Genomic DNA, 21,282 nt, shown 5'->3' on the forward strand with positions numbered 1-21,282 from the left:
ATTAGTAGTGAATACTGTTCTTACACTCATGCAACTTACAATTTTTTATTGTTTTGCTCTCCAGAACATCACATTGGAAAAAGCAAAAGCTATCATATCATGCTGTCTTCTTCAGTTAAAACTTCCCAAGTTTTTTTTAATATACAATGGTATATGAAAAAATATACAAATGGTAATGGCTATTTTACAAACTCAGAGGCTTTATATCTTATTTGAATGGTTCACTGAACCATTCAAATCCTCGGTGCCTTATTTTTTGAAAGTTCAGTCTCTCCTTTTTGAGGCCTCTCTAACCTTGATTGTCCAAGAAACTGAGGGTTCATGTCTTAGACCAAAGGGTGCAGTTCTCTTCCCAATACAAAAGGTAGAAAGTACAGTCTTACCATTTAGTTAATGCTGTTGCCTTCTACCATAATGTTGTAACATAGTCCAGCAGACTGAGGTGATTGGCTGGTTCCAATTCCTGCCTGCACCACAGTGGATGGTTTTAGTTCCAGGATTACATCTCTCTTCATTCATAGTTATATAGCCATTGTTCCCAAAGGTCAAAAACAAGGCAGGATGGCCCGGTCCTGAGGAGTTTCTAAAACCAGATATATTTTATGTCATAACAAATACTCTTCTACAAACACTTTGATCCTTGTCATAGGCTTAGACCTACTCTTTCTCCAAAGCAGTTTTATTTCAGGTGCCTCACTGCCATTCCTGGCACTGAGCCTTTATATCAGGCACTGCAACAGAGGTTCACCTAAGTGATCTCCACTCAAACACAGTTGATTCACACCAACCCTTTTAAGGTTATGGCATTCATTCTCCAATGTCCACTCATACAGGTGGCCTTTCTCCTTCTAAAGTCTTGCTGCCACTGTAGAGAATTTCATGCTAGCCAAATACAAGTCTCTAATATCCCCCTTCCTTCCCTCCTTAACCCCTCTCCTCCTGGTTTAGAGAGGAAAAGAAATCAATCCTCCAGGATTCCAGCTGCTCATCCCTCCCATTCCACGGAAAGCACCAGCTTCCAACACCTTCCCCTCCGGAACAAAGCCATTCTGCTTAGAGGATTATCAAGGTGGACCCAGAATTTATGCAAAGATTTAGATTCCCTGACCTGGAGAGGAGACCAGAGAGAGAAAGAGATTTTTTTTTTCCATAGTGAATATATAGCAGGAAAAAAAAAAAGAAATAAGTTAGCTTTTTTAGTAATTCTCTTGTTATAAAGTAGCTAACACTGCGTTCCATACACATACACACGCACACACGCATACATCTAGTGGTGGTGATATTTGTAGTGAAGGAGAAAAAGGAAAATTTGAGCAATGGATGTGATATTATGAAAACAACACATATGAATGACACTTTATTAGAACTTACCTGGTTTTCCTCTTATCTCTCTGGCTGTTCCTTCTCAATTCCCTTTCCTGGTAACTCTTCAACTTCCCAACCACTGAATACTAAGGGCCCTTAGGCTCAGTCTTTTGACCCCATTTCTATACTCACTCGATTTCCTGCAGTCTCATAGCTTTAAAATCCTTGTTCTTTTTTTTTTTTGAGACTGAGTTTCGCGCTTGTTAACCCAGGCTGGAGTGCAATGGCGCGATCTCGGCTCACAGCAACCTCCGCCTCCTGGGTTCAGGCAATTCTCCTGCCTCAGCCTCCTGAGTAGCTGGGATTACAGGCACGCGCCACCATGCCCAGCTAATTTTTTGTATATTTTTTAGTAGAGACGGGGTTTCACCATGTTGACCAGGATGGTCTCGATTTCTTGACCTTGTGATCCACCCGCCTCGGCCTCCCAAAGTGCTGGGATTACAAGCTTAAGCCACCGCACCCGGCCAAAATCCTTGTTCTTAATGATTACTCCCAGACCTTTCTCTCCTCTGCCTGAGAACTTCTGTATCTATATGCAACTGCCTATATAACATCCCCATTTGGATGTCTATAGGCATCTCAAAAGTAACATATCAAAAACTACTCCTGATGTTGTCCCCAAATCTGAAACTTCCCCACACCCAAGTTTTCCATTCAAAAATGGCTGCTCCATTCTTCCATTTCCTTGGGCCAAAAACCTTGAATTCATCTTTAATGCTTCACTTTCTTTCACACCCCATATACAATCTATCAGCAAAACCTGTGGGCTGTACCTAGAAAATAAATTCAAAATCTGCCTACTTCTCACCACTTCCATTGTTACCACCTTGGTCCTAGTTCTTATGATGTCCTTGTGAATTACTGCGATAACCCATACTGGTCAGTGATTGTCTCACTACTGCTGCACAACCCATTCCAAAGTCAGTGCTTTAAGACAATTATCTTTTCTCTTGGGTCTGTAGGTCAGTAGTAATGTAGCTGAGCTAGGCTGGACCACAACCTCAAGGTTTGCTTTGGGTTCGTGGGCTGACAAGAGGAAGGTCTGCTTCAGGCTGTGGGCCCACGGGTCAACTGCAGCACAGCGCCTCTGCTTCACGTGTCCTATTCTGAGCCCATGCTGAAAGATGTTATCCAGGACAAGCTCTTCTCATGCTGGCCACAGAAGACAAACAGGAAAACCCAGCATTCAAGAGTACTTTAAGCTTTTGCTAATAATATCACTTCCACTGACATTCCATATTTAAAAAAAAAAAAAAGTCATCAAATGAAGCCCAAAGAGGATGAGGAAATACACTGTTCACCATGTATGCATAATACTACTACAGAATAGTGAAGAATTGGGACCAGTAATTTAATCTGCTTTCTTGATTATAATTATATCTTTCCCACATGCAAACTAGACCCACTTCTATTCCAAAACCCTGAAAGTTCCATCACATCTTTGAAGTCCAGGATCTCATGATCTACATCAGGTCCAGATATAGCTCTTCCTGACATAGAGACCTATGAATTAAAAGAGCAAGTATCTTTTTCTCACATACCAAACATACAACAAATGATGGATTAGCAACAATAATAACCACAAAAAAATACCCTTATTCACAAAGGAGAAAAATGGAGGCAGACCATAGCCACTGGTCCATAACAATTAGGAAATCTCACTGGACAATGGTTGTCAGGTTCCTCTATTGGAGGGAATTACGTTTCATGATTAGGTACTGGTTCTGCTCCCTAAGAATGATTTTCCAGTCTATCCTCTTGGTTCTACACTCTAGGAAGTCATTCTTTTACCCTCATATTCCTTAGTAACTTGCAAAGGACATTAGAGAATATGCCCTTTTTGGTGGATAAATGGGTTCTTCAACCTGCTTTTTGCCTGTAGAAAATTAGAGCCCAATAATCTGTTTATATCCTCTAGAGTGTCAATCTCTTTTAGCTGGTACTGGTACTTTTGCCAATAAAGTTTTTTTTTAAACTTTGTGGATTTCCTATGAATTTGACTGTAGTCAACTCCATGTGCCAAAAGATGTGGTGCACTCACAATTTCTTTCAAGATATACCTCCCTTTGTCTCTCTCTCTCTCTCTCCCTCCAATACTATTAAGAGTGAAAAATTGGAACCAATATTTCAATATATAAAGACTTCTATCATAACTGCTGAGCATTCACTATCCCTTCTTCTCCCAGCTTCCACCTTATATTACTCAGGGTCTCCAGAGAAATAGAGCCAATAGGATATATATAGATATATGACTAGGAATTTATTATGGGAATTGGCTCATGCACTTATGGAAGCTCAGAAGGCCAACAATATGCTAAGAGCATGCAGAGAACCAGAGAAGCCAGTGGTGTGATTCAGTCTGAGTCTGAAGGCCTGAGAACCATGGAAGCCAATGGTATAGCTCTCAGTCCAAGGCAAAAGTCCTGATAACCAGGGAGTGGGGCTGCTGGTGTGAGTCCGGAAGTTTCAAGGTGCAAGAACCAGCACCTCTGGTGTCCAAGGGCAGAGAAAAATGGATGTCCTAGCTCCAAAAGAGAATTTGCCCTTCCTCTGCCTTTTAGTAGGTACTGGTACTTTTGCCAATAAAGTTCTTTTTTAAACTTTGTGGACATCCTATGAATTTGACTATAGTCAACTCCATGTGCCAAAAGGTGTGGTGCACCCTTCCCAAGAGAAGTTACCCTTCCTCTGCCCTTTTGTTCTACCCAGGTCCTCAGTGTCAGTGTGCCCACATTGATGAGGGCAGACCTTCTTAGTCTACCAACTCAAATGCTAATTTCTTCCAGAAACATTTTATCAGCTATATGAGCATCCCTTATTCAGTCAAGTTGTCACAAAAAATGAACCTTCACATGCCTTTTCCCCTTCTCAATACATCAGCCAGAGTATCCTATTATTATTTAAGTCACATCATGTCACTCCTCTGCTTAAAACCCTCAATGGCTCCTCATTTCACTCAGAGTAAAAGTCTTCCTTATGGTCTACAAAGCCCTCTGCAGATCTTTTCTCCTGTTACTCTGACCTCCATATCACTTGTTCACTTGGCTCCAGCCACTCTGGCCTCAAAGCTCTTCCTCAGACATTCCAGGCATGCTCCTGTCTCAGGGATTTTGCATATGTTGTTCCCTCTGCCTGGAATGCTTTCCCCCAAGCATTGCCCCATTCCTTCACGTCTTTAGTCAATGAGCAAGTCAGTGAGACCTTCCATGAACCACTCCCCCTATCTAAAATAGCTTTTTTAAAAAGCACTACTCTTTCTCCTTTTTATTTATCTCCTTAGTTCTGGACACCATTTAATATATCTTGTTCACAGTCTGCTTCCCTCAGCAAAATCTATGCCATGAAGATAGAGATTTGTTATTCTGTTCACTGCCTAGTGCCTTTTTTACATGCAGTGGGAAGGAGTGAATCACTTCTAGTGGCTCATACAGAAGTTGAAGGAGCCCTAGCAAATCTCCTTCCATCTAATTAGCTTTGATTGGGTAATACATCTCTCCTTGAATCAATTATTGAGGCCAAGGGAAAGGAATGTGCTCATAAGTTTATGCATGTGACTAACAGAACGTGTCCCTGGAGTAGGTCAGTTCTGCCCAAAAATATTTGGCTGAAAGTAGAGGAAATTTGAAGTCTCCTATAGGAAATAGAGGAATAGAGGAATGTTGTCAGCCAACAAATATCCACCACAATGCTTTAATCACCACATGGCTTCTCACTACGCTGCATTTGTGAATTATTCATCAAAACCAAAGATGAGAGAAGTATCAAGACTAAGAAGAAGAAAAATGAAACAACATGTGAGGGGTTAACAAGACATGGGAAGGTAGAAATTTGGGTAGCCTGCCACATAAATTGCAATGCTAATGGTGCTTCCTGGAACTATGCAATGTAAAAAGGAGCAAAAGAAAGAGCTTTGGGTGCACCCTTCAATAGCTCAACTGGTAGAGCAGAGGACTATAGACTATATAGACAGAGTTTTGGGTCTAGGATAATATGAAAAATCATGAGAGAAAGAGAAGGAGAACTTGAACTGTTTTAGAAATATATGCAAAATTTTTCTCCGTGGGAAGCTAAGTGTGAGAGTTTGTCAACATGAATTTTTCATAAAACATTCTTATGAACACTGTACCTATGGAGAAGGAGTCTTCTGTCGAGACCATCAAGCAGTTCTTTTTAATAGACACAAACCCAGCATAATTTGGAGCGAATTTTTCTCTGATCCATGGTGATATGAAGCTCAGTCAAACAATGTCTCTGTGATCCGAGATGAACCCAGGTTAAGGTCTCGAATTGTCACTGTCATTCTGTCTCTAAGCTATTACATCATTCACTTTCTTTGTTCTAAAGCAAACTAAACAGTAATTTCCCCAATTCCTCAATAAAATTAACTCAACAGTTTCTGTACCTCAAAACAACTTGAGCTTTCCCTTTTTATATGCTTTCAACTTTTATAATAGATTAGGGAGTACGCGTGCAGGTTTGTTACATGGGTATGTTGTGTGACACTGAGGTTTGATCCTGTCACCCAAGTAGTGAGCATAGTACCCAATTGTTGATTTTTCAGCTCACTCCCCACTCTTTTCCTCCTGGTCTAGTAACCCCCAGTGTCTATTGTTCCCCATTTTTATGTCTATGTGTATTTAATGGTTAGCTCTCACTTATAAGTGAAAACATGCAGTATTCGGTTTTCTGTTCTTATGTTAATTTGCTTAGGAAAATGGCCTCCAGCTTCATCCATTTTGCTACAAAGGACATTATTGCATTCCTTTTTGTGGCTATGTAGTATTCCATGGTATATATGTACGACGTTTTCTTTATCTAATCCACTGTTGAAGGGCACCTAGGTTGATTCATGTCTTTGCTATTGGGAACAGCACTGAAATGAATGCATGTCCTTTTAATAGAATGAATAATTTTCCTTTTGGTACATATCCAGTAGTGGAATTGCTGGGTGAATGGTAGTTCTCTTTTAAGTTCTTTGAGAAATCTCCAGTGCTTTCCACAGTGATGAACTAGTTTGCATTCCCACCAAGATTGTATATAAGCATTTTCTTTTCTTCTCAGCCTCACCAGCATCTGTTCTTTTTTTACTTTTTAATCACTGCTATTCTAGCTGGTGTGAGATCTGTCTCACTGTGGTTTTGATTTGCATTTTTCTGATGATCAGTGATGCTAAAAATCTTTTTCATATGTTTATTGGCTGCTTGTACATCATCTTTTGAGAAGTGTCTGTTCATATCCTTTGCCCATTTTTAAATGGCTTATTTGTTTGATTTGTTTTTGGTTTGTTTGTTTGGGTCTTCTTTTTCTTTTTTTTTTTTTTTGAGACAGTGTCTTGGTCTGTTGCCCCTGTTAGAGTACAATGGCACTATCATGGCTCACTGCAGCCTTACTCCCACCTCAGCCTCCCAAGTACCTGGGACCACAGGCTCATGCCACCACATCTGGCTAATTTTTTTTATTTTTATTTTTGTAGAGACAGGATCTTCCTATGTTGCCTAGGCTGGTCTCAAACTACTGGGCTCAAGCAATTCTCCTGCCTCAGCCTCCCAAAGTGCTGGGATTACAGCCATGAGCCACTGCACCTGGGCCTCATCTCTGATTTCTTTCACCAGTGTTTTGTAGTTCTAGAGACCTCTGACCTCCTTAGTTAGATGAATTCGTAGGTATTCCACTGTCTAACATTTGGATATATTTCAGCAGATAACATATTATCTTCAAATTTGGATTTTCCCCTGAAAAATTATTCCAATGTTCTTGTTTTATTGGGTGGGCATCATGGGGATGGGGTTGAGAATCCAGAAAGCAGGTACTAATTTCCTACCTGTAGGTTTCTTTGCTTGAGGATATTTCTAGAGTGCATATCTCTCAAGAAACAGGACTAGGACTCTACTTTTATTCCTGTTTTCTCTTTCTTGCTATCTGTAATGAACATATAATCCATTTTGTATCAATTTATGATGTTGATAAACTCATTTTTCCAATCTGAAGTGCTTGTTACAAATATAGCTATTCAAACTGACAATTATTTATGCCTGTGATGCTCTCAGAAGAGAGTGTACGTGCAGAATACAATACTTTAGAATGTGAAATTATTTTCATGAATGAAATATGCTTCAAAGTAAGCAGCTCTGTTGTGTACAGCCAAAAAATTAAAGCCTACTGGGAGTAATGTTATTATAACTAAAATCTCAGGAGCCACCGCACTCATCACCACACACTTTGACAAAGGACTGTCCACACTGCAAGGCCATCAGATCACCACAGAAAGTGTGTGAACTACTACCTTAAGGGGGTGAGATATAATGGGGAAGGTATGAGAATCTGCCACTGTTCTACCCCTGAAGACACACCTTATCTCAGAAGGCTGCTGACCAAAAAGTATAGCATCTTATACAAAAATAACTAAGATGAATTAAAGACTTAAATGGAAAACCCCAAACCATAAAAACCCTAGAAGAAAACCTAGGCAATATCATTCAGGACAGAGGCATGGGCAAAGACTTCATGACAAAATGTATAGTATCTTACACCACTGAAACTGTATTACTAAGAAGTAGGGTACAGTTTAATAAACCAAGTACTAACCCAATTTTGGAAGCTATCAGAAAAACTTGCTTTTTAATTCCTTGAAATGACAGAACATATGCTCATCTGAACCCTTAATAAGCAGTTGGTAGGAAACCATGATTACTGCAGTGCTGTTGTCCCAATAATGAGATTAGAGTCACTTGCCTTTAGATTGCTTGGGTAATGTAGTCAATGCTGTAATGTGCTACACAGATCTGCCCCCTCCCCCCCACTCTTTCAGGACTTAAAGCTGCCTCTTTTCTAAGAATTGTCCTCAGCATTAAAGTTGTGCCCTCCCTGGGGGCAGCCCCCATCGAATGACTAGTCAGTGATCTGGTACCAGGGCTGATCCCCCACCTCAAATTTAGACACTTTTGCAGAACCATCCCAGCTGTCACCCAAGGGATTGACTAAACCTTTATCACAACCTTATTGCAGTTCAACCTCATCTATCCAGTCTTGCATCTCTGTCATCCGAGTGTTGTTCCTGAATACACTCTTTAGTAAACCACCTATACTCAAAGTCTGTCTCCAAAACTATGCCCCAAAAACCTGACCTACGACCGATTAAGTAGCAAATCTCTGGCATACTTGTGCATTTTAAAACCCTTTGTAGCTTTGTAGATGCCACCACCACCTGGAGCCTTGTAGTATCAGCCATGGTCAACCCCACCGTATTCTTCAACATTGCCATTGACGGCGAGCCCTTGGGCCACGTCTCCTTCAAGCTCTTTGCAGACAAGTTTCCAAAGACAGCAGAAAACTTTCGTGCTCTGAGCACTGGAGAGAAAAGGTTTGGTTATAAGGGTTCCTGCTTTCACAGAATTATCGCAAGGTTTATATATGTCAGGGTGGTGACCTCACACGCCATAATGACACTGGTGGCAAGTCCATCTATGAGGAGAAATTTAATGATGAGAACTTCATCCTAAAGCATACAGGTCGCGGCATCTTGTCCATGGCAAATGCTGGACCCAACACAAACAGTTCCCAGTTTTTCATCTGCACTGCCGAGACTGAGTGATTGGTTGGCAAGCACGTGGTCTTTGGCAAGGTGAAAGAGGCATGAGTATTGCAGAGGCCATGGAGCGCTGTGGGTCCAGGAATGGCAAGACCAGCAAGAAGATCACCACTGCTGACTGTGGACAACTCTAATAAGTTTGATTTGTGTTTCATCTTAACCACCAGACCATTCCTTCTATAGCTCAGGAGAGCTCCCCTCCACCCCACTTGCTTGCAGTGTCCTAGAATCTGTGCTCTCGCTGCAGTTCCCTTTGGGTTCCATGTTTTCCTTGTTCCATTCTATGCCTAGCTGGATTGCAGAGTTAAGTTTATGATTATAAAATAAAGACTAAATAACAACAACAGCAAAAAACCCTTTGCTTCCTCTAATGTGACCTGTATAAAAATTCAGTGATGGGCATATCTGTCTGTCAGGGGCTAATCTATAACAGAAAAAAATACACATTTCTTCTCTAAATGAATTACAGTTACCAAAACCCCAACTAGTAATGCCATGGCTCAGTTGCGTTCCTCTCAAAATTCATATGTTGAAGTCCTATAACCCCTAATGTGATGATATTTGGAGGTGGACTATGAGAGATAATTAGGGTTAGATGAGGTTATTGAAGGTGGGGTCCCTTATGAGGGTGTGCCTTTATAAGAAGAGACACCAGATAGCTTACCTTTCACCCAGCCTCCACTCACACAGCCACCAAGGAGAACGGTCATGCGAGGACACATCGAGAAGATGGCCATCTGCAAGCCAGGAAGCGAGCCCTCACCAGAACCAGGAACCCTGATCTCAGACTTCCAGCCCCCAGAACTGTGAAAAAATAAATTTCTGTTGTTAAGTCACCCAGCTTATGGTATTTGTTGTGGCACCCTAAAAAGACCAAGATAAGTAACAACTGAGCACCTGATATGCACAAAACTTAATACCATGTCAGTGTTTACCATCTTTTCCAAACCACTGACATAGTAATTCCTTTCTAATTTTGCTAAAATGCACATACCTGAGTGACAAAGGGAAGAGAAAAATGGAATGGACGAGCTGATGGTGAGGGTTCAGGATTAATTATTGGATATTAAAATGAGAGAAGGTGGCAATGATCAGTTAGCTGCCACGTTGAGCCTTACATCAGAATTTTCTGGGGGGGGCAGCCACTTCTTGATTATCTAGCATCACTTCCACTTCCACCTTCTCCATTTCTACTAGTACCTAACTTTTCTTTTTGGGTTCCAGAACATTCATCAACCCAGAACAAAGATTGAACCAAACCTGGAGATAAATCTAGATTAGCTTAAGCCAATCAGCACCTTCCATCACTCAGCAGCCTGTCATTATTTCCGAACCCATAATTTAGGACTATTTAATTAGGATAGTATTTCACAACCAGGGGTGATTTCACCACCACCACCACCCCTCCCCACCAGGAGACATTTGGCAATGTCTGGAGACATTTTTGGTCATTATCACGGCTCCAAGTGGAGAAGGGGAGTGCTGCTGGCATCTAATGGGCAGATGCCAGGGATGCTGCCCAACATCCTATAATCCTCAGGACAGATCCTCCCACAACACAATATTATCTAGCCCAAATGCCTCAAATATGTTTGAGACCAGCCTGGACAACATGGTGAAGCCCCATCTTTACCAAAAATATCAAAAATTAGCTGGGCATGGTACCACGTGCCTGTGGTTCCAGGCTACATAGTAAGCTGAGTTGGGAGGATTACCTGAGCCTGGGAAGTGGAAGTCGCAGTGAGCGAAAATTGTGCCACTGCACTCCAGCCTGGGTGACAGAGTGATATTCTGTCTCAAAAAAAAAAAAAAAAAAAAATTAAGACTGTAGAGGATGAAAAAAGTATATAAATCATGGTCCTTTCCTCAAGGAAAAATATACATTCACTGAGGAGATAAGACATACATCCACAGAAAAGTTTTACCACAAAAAGCACAAACCATAAAAGAAACATCTGATAAATATGAACATATTAAAATTTAAAACTTTCATATATCAAAAAAAACACCATAAGCAAAGTAAAAAACACAGCACAGAATGCGAGGAGATATTTGCAATTCAAAATGCATAAAATTAACAAATGATTAGTATCCAGAATATAAACTCCTACTCAGTATAAAAGCTTTGCTTAGGAATGGTAAACACTAAATTCATGATAGTGATTATCATAGGGGAGGAACAGTAGGAGAATAGGATTGAAGAAGGCCCAAAGGACAGTGCATATACATATGTTTTATTTCTTTAAAAGAAATAAGACAATGTTAAGATTTAATGAAGCTGGATGGTGGGAATATGAATGTCTCTTAAATTATCTTCTATTCTTATCTATATGTTTCAAATATATTTCACCAAAAAAAAAATTTTAAGAATTCCCGCAAATCAGCAAGAAAAAAAACTTTTTTAAGTAAACAAAAAATATGAGCAGCCAGAAGAAGTGTCTCACGTCTGTAATCCCAACTCTTTTAGGAGGCTGAGGCAAAAGATCACAAGATCAGGAGTTCAACACCAGCCTGGGCAACATAGCAAGGACTCATCTCTACTAAAAATAAAAAGTGAAAACAAATAGCCTGGCATGGTGGCACATACCTGTAGTCCCAGTTACTTGAGAGGCTGAGGTAGGAGTATTACTTGAGCCCAGGAGGCCGAGGCTTCAGTAAACCATGATGGAAACATTACACTCCAGCCTGGGCAACAGAGCCACACCCTGTCTCAAAACAAAACAAAAAAAAAAACAAAACACATGAGCAGAAGAGAAACTCAAGTCCAATAAACATATGGCAAAATGATCCTCAGCCTCCTCCACAAGGGAAATGCAAATTAAGCAATAGTGAGATGTAATTTCTCATTCATAGATTGGCAAAATGCAAATGCCTGACAATACTAAGTGGATGATGTGGAAGGACTGGAACTCACTAATACTGCTTTTACAAATGTAAATTGGCACAATAGCTGATCAACACAATGAAAAGCACACTTAGAGTTTAAGAGGGTCAATATATAATACCCCTCTTCCCAACCCAAATTCTGAACCAACTGAGGGAAACTAAGGAGGAAAGCAGGGATGAAAAGGGTAGTGTTAAGGCCAGGCACAGTGGCTCACACCTGTATTTCCAGCAATTTGGGAGGCTGAGGTGGGAGGACGGCTTGAGGCTAGAATTTTGAGACCAGCCCGGGCATCATAGCAAGGCCCCATCTCTATAGAAAAAAAAACAACAAGGTAGCATTTAGAAACAGAATATCAGATGGGACTATGACTGAATTTGACCAGTAGTTAATATACAGCCCAGAATAGATCAGGGGACTCTCCCCGATATGAATACCATTGCTGCCTGGACTTTGTGTCTCCTCATATTGGGGAGAAAGTGAAAATGCCTTTGTTTGTATGAAGGTGGAAACAGTCAATTTCGTGGCTGTATAGAAATTTAAGTGTGTTTAGTTGTGTGCATATGAGTTGCAAGTAGCCAAAGAAAACCATACCAATTACTAAGCTGTGCCTGCTCAGCTTCCAGTCCCACTTTGAGATACCTTTGTGATGCTGGGGTTAAGCTCTGCAAATCACATTTCTCCCCTGCCAGGTGGATCCCTCTTAGGCTCAGACAATAGGGCTCCTTAGAGGAGACTCCAAGGCTGGAAGTGGAGAGTGGCACAGTCTTCCAATGCCTGTCAATATCACGTTGCTTCTTCCTCACTCCCGAGCAGCAATTCAGTCCAGACACAGTGAAATCAGTGTCCCAGCACTCCCGTTCGGCCTCATCATGCTCTCCCAGAGACACCAGCCCCAGCCCATCAGGTTCCTCCTCAGAGAACTGAGTTTCAGCTCTGTGAGGCTCTTTCTCCAGGTTTCTGAGTTTTAGTAATTCCAGCTTCCAGCCTAGGGGCTCCTTCTTGAAGTTTCTATCTTCATAATAGCTGTGTCTTCTCTTTGAGCTTTTTTAGTCAGTATGTTAACAATTCTTTATATCAAATTCTATCTATTAAAATAAGTATAGTGGTTTCTGTCTCCTGATTATACCGTGACTTATTTGGATGGAAATTAAAATGTCTGATTTTTTTTACTTAGAAAGGTGGATTGGAGGCTTCTAGATAAACATGGATGACTAAAAACATACAGCTAATTCTGCATCCTCTAAAAACTCCATTAAAACAACAGCAAACGATTTTAACTAACACATGGGTAGGGAACAAGAAATGAGACAACATTGACACGTTTTGAAAGTTGGAAACCAAATTCACCCAGCAGGACTATGAAAGCCAAATCCCAAACCCACAATGAGGAAGGCTGAGAATCAACACAATTTGCATCACAAAATTCACAAATAGCACAGGATTAGCAAGTACGAGGTACCTCCAGAACGAGAAGTCAAAGTTGGATCCCAGCACTGTGGGAAGCTGAGGTGGGTGGATCACTTGAGATCAGGAGTTCCAGACCCGCCTGGCCAACATGGAGAAACCCCGTCTCTACTAAAGATACAAAAAAAAATGTGTGTGTGGTGGTACGTGCCTATAATCCAAGCTTTTTGAGGGGCTGAGGCAGGAGAATCACTTGAACCCAGGAGGTAGAGGTTGCAGCGAGTAGAGATCAATGCCACTGCAATCCAGCCTGGGCAACAGAGCAAGACACCATCTAAAAAAAAAAGAAGAAGAAGTAAAAGTTGAAAGGGCTAAATATCAAAACCATGATTAAAAGCCATTTGAGAAATATTCCATCCTTAAATTCAATGCCACTGGGAGCCTGCCCCTCCCTCATACTGGCAGAAATCTGGAAGTGTAGAGTCCAGAGGAAACAGAATAGTCTCTAGACTGGGAGGTACCAGGCCCTTTTGAGGACAGAAATACCATGCCCGAGGAAGAGGATTCAGTGATCATGGGTGTACTGAATCGTAAGTACAGAGACTTCCAATTGTCTTTCCCACACAATCCCCAGAGCACTGGTAGAAAGATCCTAACCTAGATGTGAGATTGGAGGGTCCTTCCCTGAAAACATCTGGCCTAAAGATTACTGACATTAGGAGTTCTCAATAAATGTCCGATCAAATAACTTTGAAACTCCAAGTTGAGACTATGCATGTCACATGATCAAGACCATGCTCCAATCAACTTTCTGGTTCCCCACTCCTGAATACAATCACTGTGGATTGGCCAAGGATTGTGAGGTATTTGGGAAAACAAATACTTTAAAAATAAATAAATAAATAAATTAACTTCGATATCATTAATATCATCAGAGAGGAAGGAGAGATGTTACATGCAAATTTTTAAAAGAAACATCCAGAAATGAATAAAAAGAGCTTTTAGAAATGTAAAGCTTATTAGTAGAATTTTAAAACCCAAATAGAATTTGGCAGTTCCTCAAAAAGTCAGACATGGAATTACCATATGACCCAGCTATTCCACTTCTAGGTATAGCCCAAGAGAATTGAGAACATGCTCACACTAAAACTAGTGAATATGTGTTCATGGTAGCATAATTTGTAATAGCCAAAAAGTAGAAACAACTTGAACATTCATCAACTGATGAATAGATAAACAAAATGTAGCATATCTTTACAATGAAATATTATTTAACCATTAAAAAAAGACATATATGTATTATTACATGCTAGAACATGGATGAACCTCAAAACATTATGTTAAGAAAGAAGCCAGACACAAAAGGCCACACATTTTATGATTATATTTGTATAAAATGTCCAGAATAGGCCGGGCATGGTGGCTCATGCCTGTAATCCCAGCAATTTGGGAGGCCGAGGTGGGTGGATCACCTGAGGTTGGGAGTTCAAGACTAGTCTAACCAACATGAAGAAACCCTCTTTCTATTAAAAAGACAAAATTATCTGGGCATGGTAGCATCTGCCTGTAATCCCAGCTACTCGGGAGGCCAGGGCAGAAGAAATGCTTGGATTTAGGGGGGCAGAAGTTGTGGTGAACCCAGATCGTACCATTGCACTCCAGCCTGGGCAACAAGAGCAAAACTCGGTCTCAAAAAAAAAAAAAAAAGTAGATTAGTGATTTTCAGTGCTGGAAGTAGAGGGGAATTGGGACTAACTGCTGATAGGGTACAGCATGATAGAAGTATTTTGGGGATGATAGGGTACAGGGTGATAGAAGTATTTTGGGGATGATGTAATTTGTGCAATTATGCAAGTAGTAATTATAATAAAAATACAATGTAGTAATTATAATAAAAACCACTGAAGCATACACTTTCAAATGGTGAGTTTTATGTTATGTGAAGCATATTTCAATTTTAAAAGGCTTTTAAAGTAAAACTCAGCCAGACACGGTGGCTCATGCCTGTAATCCCAGCATTTTTAGAAGACCAAGACAAGCAGATCAACTTGAAGTTTGGAGTTCGAGACCAGCCTGGCGAATGTGGTGAAATCCAGTCTCTACCAAAAGATACGAAAATTAGCCAGGTGTGGTGGCACATGCCTGTAGTCCCAGCGACTTGGGTGGCTGAGGCAGGAAAATGGCTTGAACCCAGGAGGCAGAGGTTGCAGTGAGCTGAGATCACACTACTGCCCTCCAACCTGGGCGACAGACCTAGACTCTGTCTTAAAAAGAAAAAATGCTATCAAAAATAATACTCAATAGAAGGATTGAAGAAAAAAAGTTAAGGAAATGTCCCAGAAAGAAGAATAAAAAGACAGAGAGAGAATAGAAGAGAGAAAAACAGAAATTTGGGGAAAGAGAGAGCAGTGAAACAAAATAGAGTAACTTATAGATGAAAATTCAAGAAAGATTTCCAGAACAAAAGGGCATAGTTTCCAGATTGAAAGAACTTATAATTGTCTAGAGCAATGAATAAAAGCAAATCCAATGCAAGGCGCATGGTAAAAATTTGTGAAAATTTGACTGGGGCAAAAACAAGCTTCTACTAGTTTCCAGATAGAGACAGACAGAGAGAAAGACAAAACAGTTCACACACGAAGAGTGAGAACTCCAAAGAATTTCAAACATCTCAGTAGAGTCCACGGGAAATTCCTTCAAACTTTCTTTTAAAAAATAAAACTATTGAGATATAATTCATATGTCATACAATGCACCCATTTAAAGTGTACCATCTGGCCAGGGACAGTGGCTCCTGGCTGTAATCCCAGTACTTTGGGAGGCCAAGGTGGGCAGATCATCTGAGATTAGGAGTTCAAGACCACCCTGGCCAACATGGTGAAACCCCATCTCTACTGAAAATACAAAAAATAGCTGGGCATGGTGGTGGGTGCCTGTAGTCTCAGCTACTCATTAGGCTGAGGTGGGAGTATCGCTTGAACCCAGGAGACAGAGGTTGCAGTGAGCCGAGATCACACCATTGCATTCCAGCCTAGGTGACAAGAGCAAAATTCTGTCTCAAAAAATAAATAAAAGAAAATAAAATGTACAGTCCAATGGTTTTTAGTATGTTCACAGTTGTGCAGCCATCACCAAAATCAATTTTAGAACATTTTTAATACCCCCAAAAAAGCGCCATAATTATTAATAGTCACTTCCTCTTTCTCTCCGCCCCATCCTCTCCCTACAATCCCTCAGGCCCAGGCAATCACTTGTGTACTTTCTATCTCTATATATTTGCCTATTCTGGACATTTTTTAATTGACAGATAAAATTGTATGCATTTGTCATGTACCATATGATGTTCTGAGGTATATACCCATATCTGAACAGTTAAATTGAATGTATTGCCTCATATGGCTATTGTTTTTGTGATAAGTACGCTTAGATTCACTCCCTTAGCATTTTTCTTTTTTATTATTATTTTATATTTAAGATGGAGTCTTTCTCTGTAACCCAGGGTGGAGTACAGTGGTGTGATCTTGGCTCAGTGCAACCTCTGCCTCCCAGGCTTAAGTGATTTTTCCACCTCAGCTTCCCAAGTAACTGGGATTACAGGTGCACACCACCATGTCTGACTAGTTTTTTTATTTTAGTAGGGATGGGTTTTTGCCATGTTGCCTAGGCTGGTCTTGAACTCCCGGATTTAAGTGACCCACCCGCCTCGGCCTCCCAAAGAGCTGGGATTACAGTTGTGAGCCACTGCACCTGGCCACATTTTTCAAGCATACAGTATATCATCATTAACTATAGTAATTGTGCTATACAATAGATCTCTTGAACCTATTTATCCTACCTGTAATTATGTAGTTATGCATCTCTTAATGACAGCGATACATACTGAGAGCTCTGCCTTTAGATGATTTTATCATTGTGCAAACATCAGAGTGTACTTACACAAACCTTACATGATACAGCCCACTACACACCTAGGCTATATGATAGTCTATTACTCCTATTACAAACCTGTACAGCATGTTATTGTACTGAATACTATAGGCAATTGTGACACAATGGCTAGTATTTGTGTATCTAAACATACCTAAACATAGAAAAGGTACAGTAAAAATACAATATAAAAGATTAATAATGATACACCTGTATAGGGCACTCACCATAAATGGAGCTTGCAAGACTGGAAGTTGCTCTGGGTGAGTCAGTGAGTTGAGTGGTGCATGAACCTGAAGGCCTAGGACATCACCATACACTATTGTAGACTTTATCATCACTGTAAACACTGTACACTTAGGCTACACTAAATTTGTAAAAATAGTAAGTGTGCTACAAGGTTAGGATGGCTACAACATCACTAGATTACAGAAATTTCTTCAACAAACTAACTCCCTCATAACCTTACAAGACCACCATTGTATATGTGGTCTGCCATTGACTGAAATGTAGTTATGTGACACATGACTATACATCCTTTGACCAACACCTCCCTATCCCCCCATCAACTACTCAAGCCTCTGGTAATCACCATTCTACTTTCTACTTCTATGAAGTTAACTATTTTAGATTCCACATATACATGAAATCATTCAGTGTTCATCTGTCTGTACCTGGCTTATTTCACTTAACATAATGTCCCAGGTTCATTCATGTCCGTATGAATGACAGTATTCCATTCTTTTTCATGGTCAAGTAGTATTCCATTATGTATATGTACCACATTTTCTTTATTCATCTGCTGATGGACACTTAGGTTGATTCCATATCTTGGCTATTGTGAGTAATGCTGTAAACATGGGAGTGCAGATAGCTCTTCAACATACTGATTTTATTTCCTTTGGATACATACACAGTAGTGGGATTGTCTTCAAACTTCTCAAGGAAATTAATCTGTATGTCACCAAAATGTCCTACAAGTATGATGGTAAAACAAAGGTATTTTCAGACATGCGTGGCTGAGATATTTTCTATTTTCCCTTCTATACCTATTCTTCACTGTGTTTATGCACTAGGAGGATTTGTTAAATAACATTCATCAGTGAGCTCCCTGGCCTTCTAGTTGGACAATGGCAGGCACCGGGAGGAGATCACAGGGCAGGGGGAGAGCGAGGTGATGATATTCATTCCCCTTGCCTCCCTCCCTGGTTCCCATGGATTGCCTGCATTCCTCAACAAAGGCCATGGCTCTTATCAAACAGTCCTCTTCTATAGCTACTCTCTCCAGGTTCTACTAACTGCTTCCTCCCCTTGATCCTTTGGCTTACCATCAACATCTCTGAGGTTCTGTCCCATCTCTTGTTGGTTTTTATCTACTCCAGAGTATCAGTTACCTATTGCAACATTAATGCTGCATAACTGCTACCGCAAAAACCAGTGTCTTTTAAAATACTATTTTTTTTTCTCATATATCTGCAGGTCAACTAGAGTAGGGCTGCCTTAGGCTGGGCTCAGCTGAGCATTTTACTTGATGCTTTGCTAGCTAGAGCAGCTATGCTTCCTGCTGTAGATCTATGCAGTGGTCGGAGCAACTCTGTTCTCCATGTATCTCATCTTCTTTAGCAAACATGTTTCTTATGGTGGTGGCAGAGGCACATAAGAACAAACAAGAATATGCGATGCCTATGAAGGCCTAAGCTTGGAACTGGCATGCTGTCATTCCCACCCACATGTCATTGACTGAAACTAACCACATGGCCAAGCCCAAAGACACAAGGCAGGGAAGCATGGTCTGCCCATCAAAAAGGCATGAAAGGATAAAGATACAGATAGGGATGAAGAATTGAAGTCAATTATTTAATCTGCCACCCTGCCTTCATGTTTATTAATATTACCTTTATTTAATCCACATCAATTATCCCCATCTGAGTGTACCTTAGCACCTAGAGCTTACCTACATTTGAGTGTGGCTTAGTGGATGCCTCATGTTGCCTTCTGGGGTCCAGAGAAATGTAAGAATAGATACCAGGAAGGGACCAAGAAAACAGACCCCCACAATAGGATTCTGATATTCTATTGCTTTTGTATTTAAGAAGTACAAAACTAACCTCCGTACCAGGAGAACAGTGGATACTGGTAATCCATGGCTTTCAGTGGCATAACAGTTACTAGACTTACTCTGTTGGTAGCAAAGAATAAATTCAAGGAGGATGGCAATAGAAATAAAGTGACTGTGGTACCTAGTCACCATGGTGACAATAGTGATTATAAAGACGGTAGAGTTAACTGACTGTCTCTGATGGCTCTAAACAGTAAACAGGGGAAAAAAACATATTGAAAGCCTTGGATATCCAACCAAAAACATAATGGGAAATCAGAAAGTCTCTAAGATAGCTCTGATGGAGTCCTTCTCCTGTAGTCAATGGACTGATATGGAAGAAGACCACATCTAGAAAATGATGTTGATAGTTGCAGAGATGAGAAACCAACTAAATACTCAAATTCTCCAGTTTCAGTTTCTTACAATAAGCAAAGGGTACTAGTGGGAAAGAGATGGGACCCTGAGAGATGCAACACAGACCTTTGTACAGACATGGAAGAGACTAAGAATCTGAATGCTAAAATCCCCCCAATCCTCTCTGAGGAAATTTATACCCTACAACCCCAATTCCATTGAATAAAATCCTTTCAATGACTATTTCTCAGGCAGTTCCCTTACAAAAAAAAAAAAAAAATGACTTTCCTCAAGATCCACCGCTACTGCCCCTCACTGCTTCCAGATCCACAAGGAAAGTAAAATGCCGGCATGGTCCGGATTGCAAAGTACAGAGGTTAGGCCTACAGGAGATAGACGTTATGCCAACAGAGTGGCAGAACTTCGGGACAACTCATGGCGGCGGCGGCAGCAGCAGCAACTGCTTGGGCGGGTACGGTGGTGACTGAGCTACGAGCCTGAGCCAGGCTGCGGGTGTGCGCCAAGCCCCGGCCGGCCCGGCCCCCGCGTGCCTCCCAAGCTCCGCACTCCTGATGCTGCGTGGATGCTGAGCCCCTCCGGCCGGGACGGTGGTGAAGTATTTCCTGGGCCAGAGCGTGCTCCGGAGGTCCTGGGAACAAGTGTTTGCCGCCTTCTGGCGGCGGTATCTGAATCCCTATAGACATAGTACACCTGGAGGTGACCCCTGACCAGAAACTGCTGTCCCAGCGACTCCTGACCAACACCAACAGGCCGAGCGACTGTTTCCTGCCAATGTTGCTCACTCGGTGTACACCCTGGAGGACTCTATTGCGGACCCACAGAATCAGACCATGACCACCTTCACCCGGAACATCAACCGCGCCCGCCTGATGGTGGTGGATGAACAATGTGTTTACTGTGTGAATTCTGACAACAGTGGCTGGACCGAAATCCGCCGTGAAGCCTGGGGCTCCTCTAGCTTGTTTGGTGTCTCCAGAGCTGTCCAGGAATTTGGTCTTGCCGGGTTCAAAAGCAACGTGACCAAGACTATGAAGGGTTTCGAATATATCTTGGCAAAGCTGCAAGGTGAGGCCCCTTCCGAAACACTTGCTGAGACAGCCAAGGAAGCCAAGGAGAAGGCAAAGGAGACGGCACTGGCAGCTACAGAGAAGGCCAAGTGCCTCACCAGCTAGGCAGCCACCAAGAAGCAGCAGCAGCAGTTTGTGTAGCCAGCCCCCCACCACCGCAGCACCCCAGACAGCTTGGCTTAGCCCCTCTGCCCTCCCTCCACTGTACTGTATCATTAAAAATCAACTTCCAGCCCAAAAAGAAAAAAAAAAGAGTTGCAGAACTTCATCAACTTTTATCAGCAGGAGTATGGGGAACATTTATTTAAGTGGATTGTAAGGTTGTTAGGCCAAGAAGAATGTAACTTAAGACTTGATTAAGCTGAATTTATGGAAATGGGTGCACATTTGGTGATGGGCGAAATGTGAACAGGCATGAGAAAGCTAAATAAAATGGATCTATTATATGCAACTTTATTAACCCCTCCCTAGTCATATCCCCCCAGGAGGTCCCAGAGGCCACTCCCTTCGGTAAGGCAGTAAGAAATGAATTAAACTGACTAATTCTCAAACCTTAAACGCTGCC

General features: G+C 41.3%; 1 pseudogene; it reads left to right on the forward strand.

The window, feature by feature from the left end:
* Positions 1-20,064: 20,064 nt before the first annotated feature.
* Positions 20,065-20,858, forward strand: LOC100401660 (PRELI domain-containing protein 1, mitochondrial-like; annotated as a pseudogene).
* Positions 20,859-21,282: the final 424 nt, after the last annotated feature.

Source organism: Callithrix jacchus, chromosome 10, assembly GCF_049354715.1.
Source record: "Callithrix jacchus isolate 240 chromosome 10, calJac240_pri, whole genome shotgun sequence".
Classification (NCBI taxonomy): Eukaryota; Metazoa; Chordata; class Mammalia; order Primates; family Cebidae; genus Callithrix; species Callithrix jacchus.